Source organism: Oratosquilla oratoria, chromosome 14 (genome assembly GCF_046742065.1).
Source record: "Oratosquilla oratoria isolate Oo_2021 chromosome 14, ASM4674206v1, whole genome shotgun sequence".
In the NCBI taxonomy this organism is placed as follows: domain Eukaryota; kingdom Metazoa; phylum Arthropoda; class Malacostraca; order Stomatopoda; family Squillidae; genus Oratosquilla; species Oratosquilla oratoria.
This window is the reverse complement of record NC_134790.1, coordinates 33,300,699-33,321,161: the sequence shown is the minus strand read 5'-3', so window position 1 is coordinate 33,321,161 and position 20,463 is coordinate 33,300,699. Positions and strand designations below refer to the sequence as shown.

The window sequence follows — 20,463 nt, the reverse complement described above, 5'->3', positions numbered from 1 at the left end:
AAGAGACCTTATGCTGATAATTTTGCAGAAATTACGTAAATACAAGGGAAGGCATATATGTGGGCCGACCGAAAGATTTGCACGATAGGGTCGGAGTGCTGGGAGAGAAACGGATTAAGAATAGAGAAGGTCAAATTAAGAAAAGAAACCACATGTGAACGGAATAAAAATTCTGCTAACTCCCATGTGATATCCGCTCTTACACTCAGTGCACTCAGTCCAAAGTCAGTAGAGATTCTCTTTTTTAGCCTTTTGTAATTGCCCCAATATAATAAGATATATTTGTACCTATTTTCACTTTTTCTAGCAAGCTTGGCCTGGTGGTCTAGGGGGAAGTCCCGGGTTCATATCCCAATAAGACCCAGTGTTATCTGAAAGAAATTGTTCTAAACTCCAGGTTATCAATCATAGTTCTCAAATCAGACATGTGGTACAACAATACTTCACCCGCCTCCAAAATAGATAAAAAGATGATTCAGATGTACACTCTGGATCATAAAATTAGACAAGGAACAGACTTGATCAATGACTATGTTACAACTATAATAGGGCACAGAAGTGCGGGTAATGGATGTTGTGTGCTTTACATGAGAACCAATATATGTTTGAATGTACATGTTGATAAACATAGACACATACTTGGTAGTTGACGTTCACCCGATATAATTTCTTTTTTGCGTGTTGATTGACTTACGCGATAGAAAACTCAATTACATTATTTGGATAAATAGCTTGCATGAATGTGAACGTCCAGTTCCGTGATTATAAATTTAATCAACAAAATTCAGTTTCTGACTAAATATATGGGAAGTGCTCGCTCGCGTAGGGAGTAGGCATCTCACGGTTGGAGTGACTCGCTTCACTCAATGCTCAACAAGGTGGAACCTGAAAACTTCCATCTTGTCGATGCTGCTCCTCTTTTCAATAACACTATCTCTATAATTTCCAGTCGTTGGAATGATTAGGTATTTTCCATGAACTAGAAATATCAAATATAAGAGGCTATCTATGATAGAGGTTTTTAATTTTGAAAGATGTGAATTAGCGGCTGTTGAAGCACGACGTGGAGTCTGGCATAGTGAATTACATATAGAACCAGCGTATACTGACATAACATGTGTACGCGAAGAAAACACAAGGAGATCATATTCTAATAAGATTGAAGAATGAAATACAGATAAGGCGTGGTACGTGGTGTGTGAGTCGCCTGGTAGAGATTTGCACTGTAACGTTGAAGAGAGTGCTCGGAGAGAAACTGACTAGGAATGGAGGAGGTCAAGTTACTAGTAAGAAACGAAGCCATAAGAGAGCGGGTAGAATTGCTATCAAATCCAATGTGACATACACTCGTCTATTCATTGCACACTGCCCAAACTTAGTGCACAGGTTCTGTTTTCTAGTCGTTTATAAATCTCCAGTTCCTAACAATAAGAAAATTATAATGTGTACTTATTTCTATTAGTACGTAGTAACCTTGGCCTGATGGTCTAGGGGTATGATTCTCGCTTTGGGTGCGAGAGGTCCCGGGTTCAAATCCCGGTCAGGCCCAGTATTTTCTGAATAATTGTTCTTAATACCAGAGGATTTATTCATAGTGCTCAAAATAGACTTGTCATGAGGAAAGAACAATTCATCCTCCTCAGACATAGATAAGCAGCTGGTACGAGTGTATACTCAGAATCATCATGAAATTTGACAGTAAGCATACCCAATAAGACTGGAAGTCGAAATGATAATATGATACAATGAAATGGATGCTAAGGATATTTTATGTTTTATATAAGAACTCACAACTATCCAGGCATAATCACACACACACACACACACACACACACACACACATGAACACATACACTAGTTGATAGTTACATGCATTTATTTTACATTTTTTCTCTCGGTATGATGTGAATCCTAAACAGCTGTTTCACGAACAGAGCTGAAATGATGGCGTAGGGGGTTGGAACATGAGATAAACTCTCGTTTGAAATTTGCTGAAAAACAGCTTATACGCAAATGAATGTTTAGTATCATAAAATAAAGAAACAAATCAACGCAGTTTAGCTGGTGACTCAACAAACGTGTATGGAGTGCGCATCTCACGTTTGGAGTGATTCGTCTCACTCAGTGCTCAACACGTGGGATCTGAAGACATTTATCTTTCTCATGCTTTCGTTATTTTGAATAACATTAGGTTATAATTACAGACCATTCGAACAACAAATTGCTTTGCGAGAGTTAGAAATACAAGACATAGGAGCATACCTATAGCAGCGCTATCTCAAAGATTTGGATTGCCAATTGTAGAAGTATATTGTGGGTTTATTATAGTGAATTGGTTATAGGACTGATGTGTAAAAGCAAAGGGAGAGTGCGGTGATGAGAGTACAGCAAAGAAATACAATGGAATACAAGCGCCTGGGTCTCCTGGTGGAGAATTGCTTTAGATAGTAGAAGCGAGTACTCGGAGAGAAGGGGAAAAAGAATGGAGAAGGTCAAATTAAGAGCAAAAACCATAAGTTAAGGCTTAGAAATTCTGCTTACTTCCATATAACTTACACTCTTGTACTCACGGCACTGTTCAAACTGTGAGGATAGAGATTATCGTTTCCAGTTGTTTATAATTCTAACTGTAAGAAAAATGTTGATATTTAATCTCTTTTCACATTAATATATTATGCGTGGCCTGATGGTCTAGGGGTATGATTCTCGCTTAGGGTGCGAGAGGTCCCGGGTTCAAATCCCGGTCAGGCCCAGTGTTTTCTGAAGGAAATTCCTCAAATGACAACTAGATTTATTCAAGGCGCTCAAAATAGATCCATGATTAGAAAAGAGCACTTCATCTCCCGTTGAAAGGATATAACAGCTTATTCATATGTGCAATATATACTCATAAAATTCAACAGTGAACATCTCACCTAGTAAGAGTGGAAGTCGCCGCTCACACGGGAATACGCGGAAGCAGTTTATCTAAGAAACCACACAAGTATACTTACATGCGCTTACACATACACACACACACATACACATACATATGCACAAGTTAGTAGCTACATACATCCGATATCAATTTCTTCTCTGCAAGTGCTGTCAATACTAAATATCACTACATGAACAGAGATGAAATTATGAAGAAGCGGATTGGAAAACGCGATAGAAAACCTGAGCACAGCCTTTTAATGAACACCTTGAATGAAATCGAGCGTTCACTTCCCTGATCAGTATTTTATCGTTTAAGCTTTGTTAATAACTCAATACTCGCGCGAGTATGGAGTCCGCATCTCACGTTTGGAGTGACCCGCCTCAAGCATTGCTGCGTAGGCTACTTTGGAATTTGAAGACGTCCATCTTATCGACGCTTCTTTTCTTTTTAATATCATTATATATCCTTCAAAAATATTTGTTGGTTTGCATAGGTAAATAGAGGTTTCTCTCCTTCATAAATGTGAACTGGTGGCTGTGGAGGGACATTCTGGGGCCTGGTATAGCAAATAAGTTACAGGACCGGCGTATCTTGACACTATGTGAGTACACGTATAAAAAAGGGAAGAGACCTTACGCTGATAACTTTCCAGAAATTACGTATATACAAGGGAAGGCATATATGTGGGCCGACCGAAAGATTTATACGATAGGGTCGGAGTGCTCGGAGAGAAACGGATTAAGAATGGAGAAGGTCAAATTAAGAAAAGAAACCACATGTGAACGGAATAAAAATTCTACTAACTCCCATGTGATATCCGTTCTTGCACTCAGTGCACTCAGTCCAAAGTCAATAGAGATTCTCTTTTTTAGCCTTTTGTAATTGCCCCAATATAATAAGATATATTTGTACCTATTTTCACTTTTTCAAGCTTGGCCTGGTGTTCTAGGGGTAAGATTCTCGCTTTGAGTGCGGGAAGTCCCGGGTTCATATTCCAATAAGACCCAGTGTTATCTGAAAGAAATTGTTCTAAACTCCAGGTTATCAATCATAGTTCTCAAATCAGACATGTGGTACAACAATACTTCACCCTCCTCCAAAATAGATAAAAAGATGATTCAGATGTACACTCTGGATCATAAAATTAGACAAGGAACAGCCTTGATCAATGACTATGTTACAACTATAATAGGGCACAGAAGTGCGGGTAATGGATGTTGTGTGCTTTACATGAGAACCAATATATGTTTGAATGTACATGTTAATAAACATGGACACATACTTGGTAGTTGACGTTCACCCGATATAATTTCTTTTTTGCGTGTTGATTGACTTACGCGATAGAAAACTCAATTACATTATTTGGATAAATAGCTTGCATGAATGTGAACGTCTAGTTCCGTGATTATAAATTTAATCAACAAAATTCAGTTTCTGACTAAATATATGGGAAGTGCTCGCTCGCGTAGGGAGTAGGCATCTCACGGTTGGAGTGACTCGCTTCACTCAATGCTCAACAAGGTGGAACCTGAAAACTTCCATCTTGTCGATGCTGTTCCTCTTTTCTCTATAATTTCCAGTCGTTGGAATGATTAGGTATTTTCCATGAACTAGAAATATCAAATATAAGAGGATATCTATGATAGAGGTTTTTAATTTTGAAAGATGTGAACTGGCGGCTGTTGTAGCACGACGTGGAGTCTGGCATAGTGAATTACATATAGAACCAGCGTATACTAACATAACATGAGTACGCGAAGAAAACACAAGGAGATTTATATTCTAATAAGATTGAAGAATGAAATACAGATAAGGCGTGGTACGTGGTGTGTGAGTCGCATGGTAGAGATTTGCACTGTAACGTTGAAGAGAGTGCTCGGAGAGAAACTGACTAAAAATGGAGGAGGTCAAGTTACTAGTAAGAAACGAAGCCATTAGAGAGCGGGTAGAATTGCTATCAAATCCAATGTGACATACACTCGTCTATTCATTGCACACTGCCCAAACTTAGTGCACAGGTTCTGTTTTCTAGTCGTTTATAAATCTCCAGTTCCTAACAATAAGAAAATTATAATGTGTACTTATTTCTATTACTCGATAGTAACCTTGGCCTGATGGTCTAGGGGTATGATTCTCGCTTTGGGTGCGAGAGGTCCCGGGTTCAAATCCCGGTCAGGCCCAGTATTTTCTGAATAATTGTTCTTAATACCAGAGGATTTATTCATAGTGCTCAAAATAGACTGGTCATGAGAAAAGAACAATTCATCCTCCTCAGACATAGATAAGCAGCTGGTACGAGTGTATACTCAGAATCATGAAATTTGACAGTAAGCATACCCAATAAGAGTGGAAGTCGAAATGATAATATGATACAATGAAATGGATGCTAAGGATATTTTATGTTTTATATAAGAACTCACAACTATCCAGGCATAATCACACACACACACACACACACACACACACACACACACACACACATGAACACATACACTAGTTGATAGTTACATGCATTTATTTTACCTTTTTACTCTCGGTATGATGTGAATCCTAAACAGCTGTTTCACGAACAGAGCTGAAATGATGGCATAGGGGGTTGGAACATGAGATAAACTCTCGTTTGAAATTTGCTGAAAAACAGCTTATACGCAAATGAATGTTTAGTATCATAAAATAAAGAAACAAATCAACGCAGTTTAGCTGGTGACTCAATAGACGGGTATGGAGTGCGCATCTCACGTTTGGAGTGATTCGCCTCACTCAGTGCTCAACACGTGGGATCTGAAGACATTCATCTTTCTCATGCTTTCATCATTTTGAATAATATTAGGTTATAATTACAGACCATTCGAACGACAAATTGCTTTGCATGAGCTAGAAATACAAGACATAGGAGCATACCTATAGCAGCGCTATCTCAAAGAAGTGGATTGGCAATTGTAGAAGTAAATTGTGGGTTCATTATAGTGAATTAGTTATAGGGCTGATGTGAAAAAGCAAAGTGAGAGTGCGGTGATGAGAGTACAGCAAAGAAATACAATGGAAGGCAAGCGCCTGGGTCTCCTGGTGGAGATTTGCTTTAGAGAGTAGAAGCGAGTGTTCGGAGAGAAGCGGAATAAGAATGGAGAAGGTCAAATTAAGAGCAAAAACAATAAGTTAAGGCTTAACAATTCTGCTAATTTTCATATAACTTACACTCTTCTACTCACGTCACTGTTCAAACTGTGAAGATAGAGATTATCGTTTCTAGTTGTTTATAATTCTAACTATAAAAAATATATATATTTGATCTGTTTTCACTGACATACATTATGCGTGGCCTGATGGTCGAGGGGTATGATTCTCTCTTAGGGAGAAGGAAATTCCTCAAATGACAACTAGATTTATTAATGGTGCTTAAAATAGATCCATGATTAGAAAGGAGCGTTTCATCTTCCATTGAAAGGGAATAACAGCTTATCCATATGTGCAATATATACTCATAAATTTCAACAGTGAATATCTCTCCTAGTAAGAGTGGAAGTCGCCGATCACACGGGAATACGCGGAAGCAGTTTATCTAAGAAACCACACAAGTATACTTACATGCGCTTGCACATACACACACACACACACACACACACACACACACACATACATATGCACAAGTTGGTAGCTACATACATCCGATATCAATTTCTTCTCTGCGAGTGCTGTGAATGCTAAATATCGCTACATGAACAGAGATGAAATTATGAAGAAGGGGATTGGAAAACGCGATATAAAACCTAGGCATAAGCCTTTTAATAAAAAATATTTTATGAAACCGAGCGTTCACTTCCCTGGTTAGGATTTTATCGTTTAAGCTTGGTTAATGACTCAATAACTGGTACTAACTCGCGCGAGTATGGAGTCAGCATCTCACGTTTGGAGTGACCCGCCTCAAGCATTGCTGAGTATTGTGGAATTTGAAGACGTCCATCTTATTTACGCTTCTTTTCTTTTTGACATCATTATATATCCTTCAAAATTATTTGTTGATTTGCATAGATAAATAGAGGTTTCTCTCCTTCATAAATGTGAACTGGTGGCTGTGGAGGGACATTCTAGGGCCTGATATAGCAAATAAGATACATTACCGGCGTATCTTGACACTATGTGAGTATACGAATAAAAAAGGGAAGAGACCTTATGCAGATAATTTTGCAGAAATTACGTATATACAAGAGAAGGAATATATGTGGGCCGTCCGATAGATTTGCACAATAGGGTTGGAGTGCTCGGAGAAAAACGAATTAAGAATGAAGGTCAAATCAAGAAGAGAAGCCACAAGTGAACGGATTAAAAAAATCTACTAACTTCCATGTGATATCCGCTCCTACACTCAGTGCACTCTGTCCAAAGTCAGTAGAGATTCTCCTTTCTATCCGTTTGTGCCCCAATAGAATAAGATATATTTGTACCTATTTTTACATCATGTAGTAAGCTTGGCCTGATGGTCTAGGGGTATGATTCTCGCTTTGGGTATGAAAGGTACCGGGTTCGAATCCCGGTAATACCCAGTGTTATCTGAAAGAAATCATTCTGAACTCCAGGGTATTAGTCATAGTTCTCAAATCAGATATGTGATACAACAATACTTCAATCTCCTCCAGCATAAACAAAAAGCTGATTCAGATGTACACTCTGGATCATAAAAATCGGCAAGGAACATCCTTGATCAATGAGTATGTTACTCACAACTGTAATAGGGCACGGAAATGCGGGTAATGGATGTTGTATGCTTTACATGAGAACCAATATATGTTCGAATGTACATGTTAATAAACATGGACACACACTTGGTAGTTGACGTTCGCCCAATATCATTTTTTTTTGCGTGTGGATTGACATACGCGATAGAAAACCCAATTACATTATTTGGATAAACAGCTTGTATGAATGTGAACGTCCAGTTCCGTGATCAAAATTTAATCAACAAAATTTAGTTTCTGACTAAATAAATTGGAAGTGCTCGCTCGCGTAGCGAGTATGCATCTCACGGTTGAAGTGATTCACTTCACTCAATGCTCAACAAGGTGGAACCTGAAAACTTCCATCTTGTCGATGCTGCTCCTCTTTTCAATAACACTATCTCTATAATTGCAGTCGTTGGAATGATTAGGTATTTTCCATTAACTAGAAATATAAAACATAAGAGGATATCTATGATACAGTCTGGTATAGTGAATTATATATAGAACCAGGGTATACTGACATAACATGAGCACGCGAAGAAAACGCAAGATCATATTCTGATAAGGTTGGGGAATGAAATACAGATAAGGCGTGGTACGTGGTGTGTGAGTCGCCCGGTAGTCTTGCATTGTAACGTTGGAGAGAGTGCTCGGAGAGAAACTGTTAAAAAATGGAGGAGATCAAGTTGCTAGTAAGAAACGAAGCCATTAGAGAGCGGGTAGAATTGCTATAAAATCCAACGTGACATACACGCGTCTATTCATTACACACTGTCCAAACATAGTGCGGGGGTTCTATTTTCTAGTCGTTTATAAATCTCTAGATCCTAACAATAAGAAAATTATAGTATGTACTTATTTCTATTAGCACATAGTAACCTTGGCCTGATGGTCTAGGGGTATGATTCTCGCTTTGGGTGCGAGAGGTCCCGGGTTCAAATCCCGGTCAGGCCCAGTATTTTCTGAATAATTGTTCTTAATACCAGAGGATTTATTCATAGTGCTCAAAATAGACTTGTCATGAGAAAAGAACAACTCATCCTCCTCAGACATAGATAAGCAGCTGGTACGAGTATATACTCAGAATCATGAAATTTGACAGTAAGTATACCCAAGAAGAGTGAAAGTCGAAATGATATGATATAATGAAATGCATGCTAAGGATATTTTATGTTTTATATAAGAACTCACAACTATCCAGGCATAATGACACATACACACACACACACACACACACACACTAGTTAATAGTTACATGCATTTATTTTATATTTTTTCTCTCCGTATGATGTGAATGCTAAACACCTGTTTCACGAACAGAGCTGAAATGATGGCGTAGGGGGTTGGAACATGAGATAAACTCTCATTTAAGATTTGCTGAAAAGCAGTTAATACGAAAATGAATGTTTAGTATTATAAAATAAAGAAACAAATCAACGCAGTTTAGCTGGTGACTCAATAGACGGGTATGGAGTGCGTATCTCACGTTTGGAGTGATTCGTCTCACTCAGTGCTCAACACGTGGGATCTGAAGACATTCATCTTTCTCATGCTCTCACTATTTTGAATAACATTAGGTTATAATTACAGACCATTCGAACGACTAATGTCTTTGCATGAGCTAGAAATACAAGACATAGGAGCATACCTATAGCAGCGCTATCTCAAAGAAGTGGATTGGCAATTGTAGAAGTATATTGTGGGTCTATTATAGTGCATTAGTTATAGGACTGATGTGTAGAAGTAAAGGGAGAGTACGATGATGAGAGTACAGCAAAGAAATACAGTGGAATGGAGATTTGCTTTAGAGAGTAGAAGCGAGTGTTCGGAGAGAAGAGGATTAAGAATGGAGAAGATCAAATTAAGAGCAAAAGCCATAAGTTAACGCTTAAAAATTCTGCTAACTTCCATATAACTTACACTCCTGTACTCACGACACTGTTCAAAATGTGAGGATAGAGATTATCGTCTCTAGTTGTTTATAATTCTACCTATAAGAAATTATTTGATATTTGATCTGTTTTCACTTCTTTATATTATGTGTGGCCTGATGGTCTAGGGGTATGATTCTCGCTTAGGGTGCGAGAGGTCCCGGGTTCAAATCCCGGTCAGGCCCAGTGTTTTTTGAAGGAAATTCCTCAAATGACAACTAGATTTGTTCATGGTGCTCTAAATATATCCATGATTAGAAAGGAACACATCATCTTCCATCGAAAGGGAATAACAGCTTATCCATATGTACAATATATATTCATAAATTTCAACAGTGAACATCTCACCTAGTAAGGGTGGAAGTCGCCACTCACGGGAATACGCGGAAGCAGGTTATTTAAGAAACCACACAAGTATACTTACATGCACTTTCACATACATATACACACATTCACACACACAAGTTAGTAGCTATATACATCCGATATCAATTTCTTCTCTGCGAGTGCTGTGAATGCTAAATATCGCTACATGAACAGAGATGGAATTACGAAGTAGGGGATTGGAAAACGTGATAGAAAACCTAAGCATTGCCTTTTAATAAACACCTTGTATGAAATCGAACGGTCACTTCCCTGATTAGTATCTTATCGTTTAAACTTTGTTAATGACTCAATAACTGGTACTAACTCGCGCGAGTATGGAGTCAGCATCTCACGTTTGGAGTGACCCGCCTCAAGCATTCCCGAGTATTGTGACATTTGAAGATGTCCATCTTATCGACGTTTCTTTTCTTTTTGAACAACATTATATCTCCATCAAAACTATTTGGTGTTTTGTATAGGTAAATAGAGGTTTCTCTCCTTCCTAAATGTGAACTGGTGGCTGTGGAGGGACATTCTGGGGCCTGGTATAGCAAATAAGATACAGGACCGACGTATCTTGAGACCATGTGAGTACACGAATAAAAAAGGGAAGAGACCTTACGCTGATAAATTTGCAGAAATTACGTATATATAAGAGAAGACATGTTTGTGGGTCGCCCGGTAGAGATTTGCACAGCAGGGTCAGAGTGCTCGGAGAGAAACGGATGAAGAATGGAGGTCAAATTATGAAAAGAAGCCACAAGTGAACGGAATTCTGCTAACTCCCATGTGATATCCGCTCTTGCACTCAATGCATCTTGTCCAAAATCAATAGGTAGAGATTCTCTTTTCTAGCCGTTTATAATTCCCCCAATAGAACACGGTATATTTGTACCTATTTTTACTTCATTTTGTAAGTTTGGCCTGATGGTCTAGGAGTATGATTCTCGCTTTGGGCCAAGCGGTCTCGGGCTCAGTTCCCTTTTAGGCCAATTGTTATAAAGAAAACGTTCTAAATACCAGGAGATTAGTCATTGTTCTCAAATTAGATGTATGGTACAACAATACTTCATGCTCCACCAAAATAGATAAATATCTGATTCAGATGTACACTCTACGTCATAAAATTCGGCAAGTAACTTCCTTAATCAATAAAACAGTTACTCACAACTGTAATAGGGCACGGAAGTGCGGGCAATGGGCGTTGTATGCTTTACATGAGAATCAATACAAGTACGAAGAAATTCGCTAGTGACACCGACATTAATCTGATGATTGTAATGATAGTCGCGTACAGGATTCGAACCCACTACTTTCAGCCACCCGTTAGAATTCCTTCACAGAGCCTTTACCCACTCGGCCACAGAGACTACAAATGCTTACTGTGGTTAAATTGGATAGCCGCTGACGTTCTGACGATCTGTGTAGTTGATCACTCAAAATTGAAGAAGACTCTTTTTTTCCTCATTGTTCAATGTGGAACAGAAGTTTCCGATATTCATCTGTGAACCAGTATCTGCAAATTTCGAGGTCTCTTACCTCTTCTTCAGCTGGGTGGCAATAGTAAATATTTTAATCCTCTTGGTCTATATGTTCACAAGTAAGAATGACCTCACCGAGTGGGCTGTGATTTTTCGTCCTTAACTGTTATGATCAAACGTCACTATGGTGTCTAGTATTTTTTTTTTTTTTTTTTTTTTTTTTTTCGAGGGAAATTTCAATTGATTCTATTGCGCCCACTACACAGCACAACATGACAAAATACCACAAACGGCAGATTTAAGAAATGATACTTCAATCATTTACCGTACAAATGATCACCGCAGACTACAAATAGCAGAAGTTCTTTTAATCGAAAAACTCAGACCACCTTTAAATACACAGCAGAATCAGTTGATACTTCCCTAAAAAAAGAAAAAACGGACTAGAACACCATAGTGACGTTTGATCATAACAGTTACGGACGTAAAATCACAGCCCACTCGATGAGGTCATTCTCACTTGTGAACATATAGACCAAGAGGATTAAAATATTTACTATTACCACCCAGCTGAAAAAGAAGTAAGAGACCTCAAAATCTGCAGATACTGGTTCCCAGATGAATACCGGAAACTTCTGTTCCCATTGAACAATGAGGAAAAAAAAGGTCTTCCGCAATTTTGAGCGATCAGCTACACAGATCGTCAGAACGTCAGCGGCTATCCAATTTAACAAAAATTGTATCAGAGGGAAGATTACTTCAAGAATATAAAGGCTTTGTAACCTGGAATCTATCTGATTCCCGAGGATAGGAAAGATCACTAATCTGCGACCCCAGTTCCTGTTTTACATAAGGCCCAAGCCCATTAGTGGCAGGGGGTAAGGGTCGGAACAAATCCCTTTCACGCTTTCGCCATTGTAACTACGACAGAAATTCGCTAGTAACAGCGACATTATTCTGATAATCTTTATAATAGTCGCATGTAGGATTCGAACCTCCTGCTTTCGGCCACCCCTAAAATTACTTCCACAGAGCCTGTGGCCGAGTGGGTAAAGGTAATCTTACGGGTGGCCGAAACCAGTGGGTTCGAACCCTGTATGCGGCTGTCATAAAAATTATCAATACAAGTATGTTTGAATGCACATGTAAATAAACACATACACACACGCACACACACTTTATTTGGTAGTTGGTAGGGAAATTATATACGCGACAGAAAACCCAATTACATTATTTGAATAAACAGCTTGTATGAATGTGAACGTTCAGTTCCGTGATCATAATTTAATCAACAAAATTCAGTTTCTGACTAAGTTGATGGGAAGTGCTCGCTCGCGTATGGAGTAGGCATCTCACAGTTGGAGTGACTCGCTTCACTCAATGCTCAACAGGAAGGAATCTCAAAACTTCCATCGTAGCAACGCTACTCCTCTTTTCAATAAAATTTTCATACTCGTCAATCATTGGAAAGATTTTGTTTTCATGAACGAGAAACATAAAACATAACACAATATCTATGATAGAGGTTTTTCATTTTGAAATACGTGAATTGGCGGCTACTGAAGAACGGTGTGAGGTATAGTATAGTGATTTATGTATAGAGCCAGTGTATCTTGACATTACATGAGCACACGAGGAAAACACACGCACACCATATTCTGATAAGATTGGAGGAATGAAATACAGGATAGGGCGTGATACGTGGTGTGTGAGTTGACTGGAAGAGACTTCCATTGTGACGTTGGAAAGAGTGCTCGGAGAGAAACTAGTTAAAAATGAAGGTGAGATTAAGAAACCAAGCCATAGAGGAGTGGATGAAATTGCTATGAAAAATCCTGTGACATACACTCGTCCACTCATTGTGCTGTCCAAACACAGTGCACAGGTTCTATTTTCTAGTTGTTTATAAATTTCAATTTTCTAACAACAGAAATATTATCAAATGTACTTATTTCTAGAACTACCTAGAAACCTTTACCTAATGATCTAGGGGTATGATTCTCGCTTTGGGTGTAAGAGGTCCCGGGTTCAAATCCCGGCCAAGCCCATATTTTCTGAATAACTGCTCCTAATACAAGAAGATCTATTCATAGTGCTCAAAAACGACTTGTCATGAGAAAGGAACACTCCACCCCCCTCAGAAATGAATATGATGAATCGTGTATATACTCAAGATTATGAAATTCGACATTGGACATCCTCACCCAATAAGAGCTGGAGTCGAAAGTGTAACATGACACAGTGAAATGGGTGGAAAGGACGTATGCTATAAAACATACAATGAACTCACATAAGTATTCATTCATGAACACACACGCGCACGCGCGCGTAGTAGTAGCATTCGCGGAGGTCCAGGTTCGAATCCCGCCCAAGGCTGAAATAATTTCAGTATCGCTGCGATGCGAGTCGTTACTTCAACTCTCATGGACGGGGAGTTTTGTGTGTGTGTGTGTGTGTGTGTGTGTGTGTGTGTGTGTGTGTGTGTGTGTGTGTGTGTGTGTGTGTGTGTGTGTGTGTGTGTGTGTAATGATTATAATTTATCTTATATTATTTGTTTTTGTTTTGTTATCATTTGTCTGTCTGATTTTTATTTATTATTAGTTATATGTCAATTAATTATTATTTACTATTTACCTGTTTGTTTATTATTTAACTATACCTATGCATTTATTTATGTATTTTATTTGTTATTTACATTACCATAGTTTTTATTTATTATTTTATTATTAATATGATTTTTTTTTTCGCATCCGACCTAGATATGGATCAAAAGGTCTCCTGTCGGCATGCTCCGCCTTTGTAATCCTTTGTAATCCTTTGTGTGTGTGTGTGTGTGTGTGTGTGTGTGTGTGTGTGTGTGTGTGTGTGTGTGTGTGTGTGTGTGTGTGTGTGTGTGTGTGTGTGTGTGTGTGTGTGTGTGTGTGTGTGTGTGTGTGTGTGTGTGTGTGTGTGTGTGTGTGTGTGTGTGTGTGTGTGTGTGTGTGTGTGTGCGTGTGTGTCTTTAAAATTCTAAAGGGAATTGACAACATCAAAAGTGACAAAATTTTTACATTGAATGAGAATCAGACAAGAAACAATGGTCTCAAACTGTCCGGAAGTAGATTCAATTTGGAAGTAGGTAGAAACAACTTTGCCAACCGTGTAGTTAATGAATGGAATAAACTTTCTGCACAGGTAGTGCAATGTAGTTCAGTTCGAAGCTTTAAGAATCATTTAGATAAATACCTAAGTAAGATGCTGTAATGATTATAATTTATCTTATATTATTTGTTTTTGTTTTGTTATCATTTGTCTGTCTGATTTACATTTATTATTAGTTATATGTCAATTTATCATTATTTACTATTTACCTGTTTGTTTATTATTTAACTATACCTATGCATTTATTTATGTATTTTTTTTTTGTTATTTACATTATCATAGTTTTTATTTATCATTTTATTATTAATATGATTTTTTTTCGCATCCGACCTAGATATGGATCAAAAGGTCTCCTGTCGGCATGCTCCGCCTTTGTAATCCTTTGTAATCCTTTGTGTGTGTGTGTGTGTGTGTGTGTGTGTGTGTGTGTGTGTGTGTGTGTGTGTGTGTGTGTGTGTGTGTGTGTGTGTGCGTGTGTGTGTGTGTGTGTGTGTGTGTGTGTGTGTGTGTGTGTGTGTGTGTGTGTGTGTGCGTGTGGCGTGTGTGTGTGTGTGTGTGTGTGTGTGTGTGTGTGTGTGTGTGTGTGTGTGTGTGTGTGTGTGTGTGTGTGTGTGTGTGTGTGTGTGTGTGTGTGTGTGTGTGTGTGTGTGTGTGTGTGTGTGTGTGTGTGTGTGTGTGTGTGTGTGTGTGTGTGTGTGTGTGTGTGTGTGCGTGTGTGTGTGTGTGTATGTGTGTGTGTATGTGTATGTGTGTACGTGTGCGTGGAAGATCACAGAATTACCTATAGATCGCTCATATATGACCTCTGAGCTCTCTTCTGGGAGGGAAATAGCTTCGATCACGAGTCCAACACATTATTCAAAACCTTGGTGACTCATACATATATACTAGTTAGTAGTTACATGCATCCGATATGCCTTGTTTTTTTCTCTCTCTCTCTCTCTGCATATGGAGTGAATGCTAAACACGTTTACTGTGGAAAGTTGTGATCCACACTTTGGAGGCAAGGTGAGTAGCGGAGCAAGTAAAGGCGGTTTGGTTCTACGGATTTACTCTAGTAAACTGCAGTCAGTTGTCTTGTGCAAAGCCAGTCGACTTCTGCACTAAGAAGGCAACTAACCACGAAGGCTTTGACGGTTGTCATTACTTTTTTTTTTATAGAGTAATATTAACAATGTGACAGAAGTAGGTCTCTACATGGTTGAGTAATACACTCAATATCAAACAAAAAATATATCATTATGATACATAGGACATGGCATGTTTTCATAATACATGGTGAAAAATAGAATATGATAATTCCTACTGTGGACGTACGCTTCTCAACGGCCCTCTCTTGTACGGACCAGATGTCCTAAGATGTCAAGGTCAGGTCGGCCTAATTCCATTGTTATAATCTGGAAAAGAATCATCGCAGTTTAGCTGGTGTACTCGTAGAGGGATTTTACTCGCCCGGGTATGTAATGCTCATCTCACAATTGGAGTGACTCGCCTCACTCTATGCTCAACACGTGGAATCTGAGGACATTCATCTTCCCTATGATTTGATTATTTTCAATAACATTAGATTATAATTACAGACTACTTGAACGATTAATTACATTACATGAGCTAGAAATACAAGACATAGGAGAATACCTATGACAGGGCTATCTCAAAGAAGTGGTTTGGTAATTGTAGAGGTACATTAATGTTATTATAGTAAATTAGTTATAGGACTGGCATATCTTAACACTGTGAAAAGGCAAAGAGAACGTGGGATGAAGAGAATACAGAAAAGAAATGCAATGGAAGACAAGCGCATGGGTCTTCTGGTGGTTTGCATTAGAGAGTGCTCGGAGAGAAGCGGATTAAAAATGGAGAAGGTCAAATTAAGAGCAAAAACCTTAAGTGGGCGCGTAAAAATAGTGCTAGCCCCCGTGTAACTTATACTCGTGTACTCGTGTGCTCACTGCACTCAGTTCAAACTGTGAGGATGGAGGTTCTAGCTGTTTATAATTCTAACTATAAGATTTTCTATATTTCATTTGTTTTCACTTACACATAATAAGTTTGGCCTGATGGTCTAGGGGTATGATTCTCGCTTAGGGTGCGAGAGGTCCCGGGTTCAAATCCCGGTCAGGCCCAGTGTTTGCTGAAGAAAATTCCTCAAATGACAACTACATTTATTCATGGTGCTCAAAATCGATCCATTATTAGAAAAAAGGACTTCATCTTCTACCGAAAGGGAAAAACAGATCATCCATATGTGTAACCTATACTCATAAAATTCCCAGTGAATATCTCACCTAGTATGAGTGGAAGTCGCCACTGTCACTGGAACACGCGGAAGTAGTTTATCTAACAAACCACACAAGTATACTTACATGCATATGCACATATACATACATACACGCACACACACACACACACAAATGGTAGAGTTCTCGACCGCCACTACGGCGGTCCGGGCTCGAATCCCGCCCAGGGCTGAAATGATTTTAGTATAACTGCGCTGTGAGTCGTTGCTCCAACTCTCGTGGGCGGGGAGTTGGAGTGTGTGTTTGTGTAAGGTCACAGCATTACCCATAGATCGGTCATATATGAGCTCTGAGTTCTCTTTCGAGAGAGAAATAGTTGTAAATCACGAGCCCAACACGTGATCCAAGACCATGGTGAATCACACACACACATGCACGTACACACACACACGTACAAGTTAATTACATGCATCTGATATCAATTTCTTCTCTGCGAGTGCTATAAATGCTAAATATCACTACATGAACAGAGATGAAATTACGAAGAAGGGGAATGGAAAACACGATAGAAAACCTAAGCACAAGCCTTTTAACAAACACCTTGTATGAAATCGAGCGTTCACTTCCTTGATTAGTATTTTATCGTTTAAGCTTAGTTCATGACTCAATAACTGGTACTAACTCGCGCGAGTATGGGGTCCGCATCTCACGTTTGGAGTGACCCGCCTCAAGCATTCCCGAGTACTGTGGAATTTGAAGACGATCTTATCGACGCTTCTTTTCTTTTTGAATAACATTATATCTCCATCAAAACTATATGGTCTTTTGCATAGGTAAATAGAGGTTTCTCTCCTTCATAAGTGTGAACTGGTGGCTGTGGAGGGACATTCTGGGGCCTAGTATAGCAAATAAGATACAGGACCGGCTTATCTCGAGACTATGTTGGCACACGAATAAAAAAGGGAAGAGACCTTACGCTGATAAATTTGTAGAAATTTCGTGTGTGGGTCGCCCGGTAGAGATTTGCACGGTAGGGTCGGAGTGCTCGGAAAGAAACGGATTAAGAATGGAGAAGGTAAACTTAAGAAAAGAAGCCACAAGTGGACAAATTAAGAATTCTACTAACTCCCACGTGATATCCGCTCTAGCACTCACTGCACTCTGTCCAAAGTCAGTAGGTAGAGATTCTCTTTTCTAGCCGTTTGTAATTGCCCCAATAGAATAAGATATATTTGTACCTATTTTCACTTTCTCTACCGAGCTTGGCCTGATGGTCTAGGGGTATGAATCTCGCTTTGAGTGCGAGAGGTCCCGGGTTCAAATCCCGATTAGGCCCAGTATATCTGAAAGAAATCGTACTAAACACCAGAAGATTAGACATAGTTCTCGAAATAGATATGGTACAACAAAACATCACGCTCCCCCTAATTGGAAAAAAGCTGATTCAGATGTACACTCTGGGTCATAAAATTCGGCAGTGAACATCCTTGATTAATGGGACTGTTACTCACAACTGCAATAGGGCACGGAAGTGCGGGTTATGGATGTTGTATGCTTTACATGAGAACCAGAACAAGTATGTTTGAATACACGTGTAGATAAACACATACACACACACTTTATTTGGTAGTTGACGTTCACTTGATATCCATTTCTTCTTTGCGTGTGGAGTGATTACTACACACCCCTAGTTCATAAGGATTGACATACGCGATAGAAAACCGAATTACATTATATGGATGAACAGCTTGTATAAGTGTGAACGTTCAGTTCCGTGATCATAATTTAATCAACAAAATTCAGTTTCTGATTAAGTAGATGGGAAGTGCTCGCTCGCGTATGGAGTAGGCATCTCACGGTTGGAGTGACTCGCTTCGCTCAATGCTCAACAGGAAGGAGTCTGAAAACTTCCATCGTATCAACGCTACTCCTCTTTTCAATAACATCATTTTCATACTCGTCAATCATTGAGATGATTAGGTGTGAATTGGCGGCTACTGAAGAACGGTGTAGGGTCTTTTATAGTGATTTACGTATAGAGACGGTGTACAATGATACTACATGAGCACACGAGGAAAACACACGCACACCTTATTCTGATAAGATTTGAGGAATGAAATACAGGATAAGGCGTTGTACGTGGTGTATGAGTCAACTGGAAGAGACTTCCATTGTGACGTTGGAAAGAGTGCTCAGAGAGAAACGAATTAAGAATGAAGTGGTTGAAATTACTATAAAAATCATGTGACATACACTCGTCCACTGATTGTGCTCTTGTCGAAACTCAGTGCGTAGGTTTTATTTTCTAGTTGTTTATAAATTTCAATTTTCTAACAACAGAAAATTTATAAAATATACTTATTTCTAGTGTCATTAAAAAATCCTCGGCCTGATGGTCTAGGGGTATGATTCTCGCTTTGGGTGCGAGAGGTCCCGGGTTCAAATCCCGGTCAGGCCCTTTTTTTTTTTTTTTTTTTTTTTTTTTTTTTTTTTTTTTTTAACTGCCCCTAATACAAGGAGATTTATTCATAGTGCTCAAAAAGGACTTGTCATGAGAAAGGAAAACTCAATCCTCCTCAGTAGTGAATAAGATGGTCCGTGTATATGCTCAAGATTGTGAAATTTGACATTGGACATCCTCACCCAAGAAGAGTTGGAGTCGGAAGTGTAATATGGTACAATGAAATGCGTGGAAAGGACATTGTTTGTTTTACATAAGAACTCACACAAGTATCCATGCATGAACACACACGCGCGCACGCAATGGTAGCATCCGCGGCCACCGCTACGGCGGTCCGGGTTCGAATCCCACCCAGGGCTGAAATAATTTTAGTATTGCTGCGCTGTGAGTCGATACCTCAACTCTCGTGGACGGGGAGTTGGGTGCGTGTAAGGTCACAGCATTACCCATAACTCAGCCATATATGAGCTCTGAGCTCTCTTCTGGGAGGGAAATAGCTGTCGATCACGAGCCCAACACGTGATCCAAGACCATAGTGAACCACACACACTAGTTAAGTGTTACATGCATCCGATATGCCTTATTTTCTCTGCCTGTGGAGTGAATGCTAAACACTTCTAACCGAATAGAGGTGAAATAATGGCGTAGAGAATTGCAACACAAGATGAACTCTCGATTACAATATGCTGATAAACACGTTTACGAAAATGAGCGTTCAGTACCATAAAGAAAAAAAAAATCATCTCATTTTAGCTGCTGACTCAGTAGACGGATTTTACTCGCCTGGATATGGAGTGCGCATCTCACGTTTGGAGTGACTCGCCTCACTCAGTCCTCATTAGGTTGAGAGTATGAAGACATTCATTTTCCCAATGAGTTTATTTTTTAACAACAATAGATTATAATCCCAGACAATTAGAACGACTTATTGCTTTGTGCAAGTTAGAAATATAAAACAGGAGGATACCTCTGCCAGGGCTATCTTAAAGAAGTGAATTGGCGACTGGGGAAGTACATTGCTGGTCTAGTTTAGTGAATTAGTTTCTCTTCACATGATGTGATCACGTAAAGAAAAATCAAAGGGAGTGTGCAGCAACGAGTCAAACGAAGAGCAGAAACCAGAAGTGAACGGACAAAAATTAAATCCTACTAGCTTCCATGTGACCTCCACTCGTGCACTCCATGAACTCTTTCCGAAATCAGTAGGT

The 20,463-nt window shown here is 39.2% G+C and overlaps 8 non-coding genes across 8 annotated transcripts; all 8 read left to right on the top strand.

The window, feature by feature from the left end:
* Nucleotides 1-1,476: 1,476 nt before the first annotated feature.
* TRNAP-UGG (transfer RNA proline (anticodon UGG)) lies at nucleotides 1,477-1,548 on the top strand. Its single transcript has one exon. It is a non-coding gene; the product is annotated as a tRNA-Pro (tRNA).
* A 1,132-nt stretch (nucleotides 1,549-2,680) lies between these two features.
* TRNAP-AGG (transfer RNA proline (anticodon AGG)) lies at nucleotides 2,681-2,752 on the top strand. The gene has a single exon. It is a non-coding gene; the product is annotated as a tRNA-Pro (tRNA).
* A 2,276-nt stretch (nucleotides 2,753-5,028) lies between these two features.
* On the top strand, nucleotides 5,029-5,100 carry TRNAP-UGG (transfer RNA proline (anticodon UGG)). Its single transcript has one exon. It is a non-coding gene; the product is annotated as a tRNA-Pro (tRNA).
* Nucleotides 5,101-8,517: 3,417 nt separating this feature from the next.
* On the top strand, nucleotides 8,518-8,589 carry TRNAP-UGG (transfer RNA proline (anticodon UGG)). The gene has a single exon. It is a non-coding gene; the product is annotated as a tRNA-Pro (tRNA).
* Nucleotides 8,590-9,679: 1,090 nt separating this feature from the next.
* On the top strand, nucleotides 9,680-9,751 carry TRNAP-AGG (transfer RNA proline (anticodon AGG)). The gene has a single exon. It is a non-coding gene; the product is annotated as a tRNA-Pro (tRNA).
* A 6,857-nt stretch (nucleotides 9,752-16,608) lies between these two features.
* On the top strand, nucleotides 16,609-16,680 carry TRNAP-AGG (transfer RNA proline (anticodon AGG)). Its single transcript has one exon. It is a non-coding gene; the product is annotated as a tRNA-Pro (tRNA).
* A 1,378-nt stretch (nucleotides 16,681-18,058) lies between these two features.
* Nucleotides 18,059-18,130, top strand: TRNAS-UGA (transfer RNA serine (anticodon UGA)). The gene has a single exon. It is a non-coding gene; the product is annotated as a tRNA-Ser (tRNA).
* A 1,050-nt stretch (nucleotides 18,131-19,180) lies between these two features.
* Nucleotides 19,181-19,252, top strand: TRNAP-UGG (transfer RNA proline (anticodon UGG)). Its single transcript has one exon. It is a non-coding gene; the product is annotated as a tRNA-Pro (tRNA).
* Nucleotides 19,253-20,463: the final 1,211 nt, after the last annotated feature.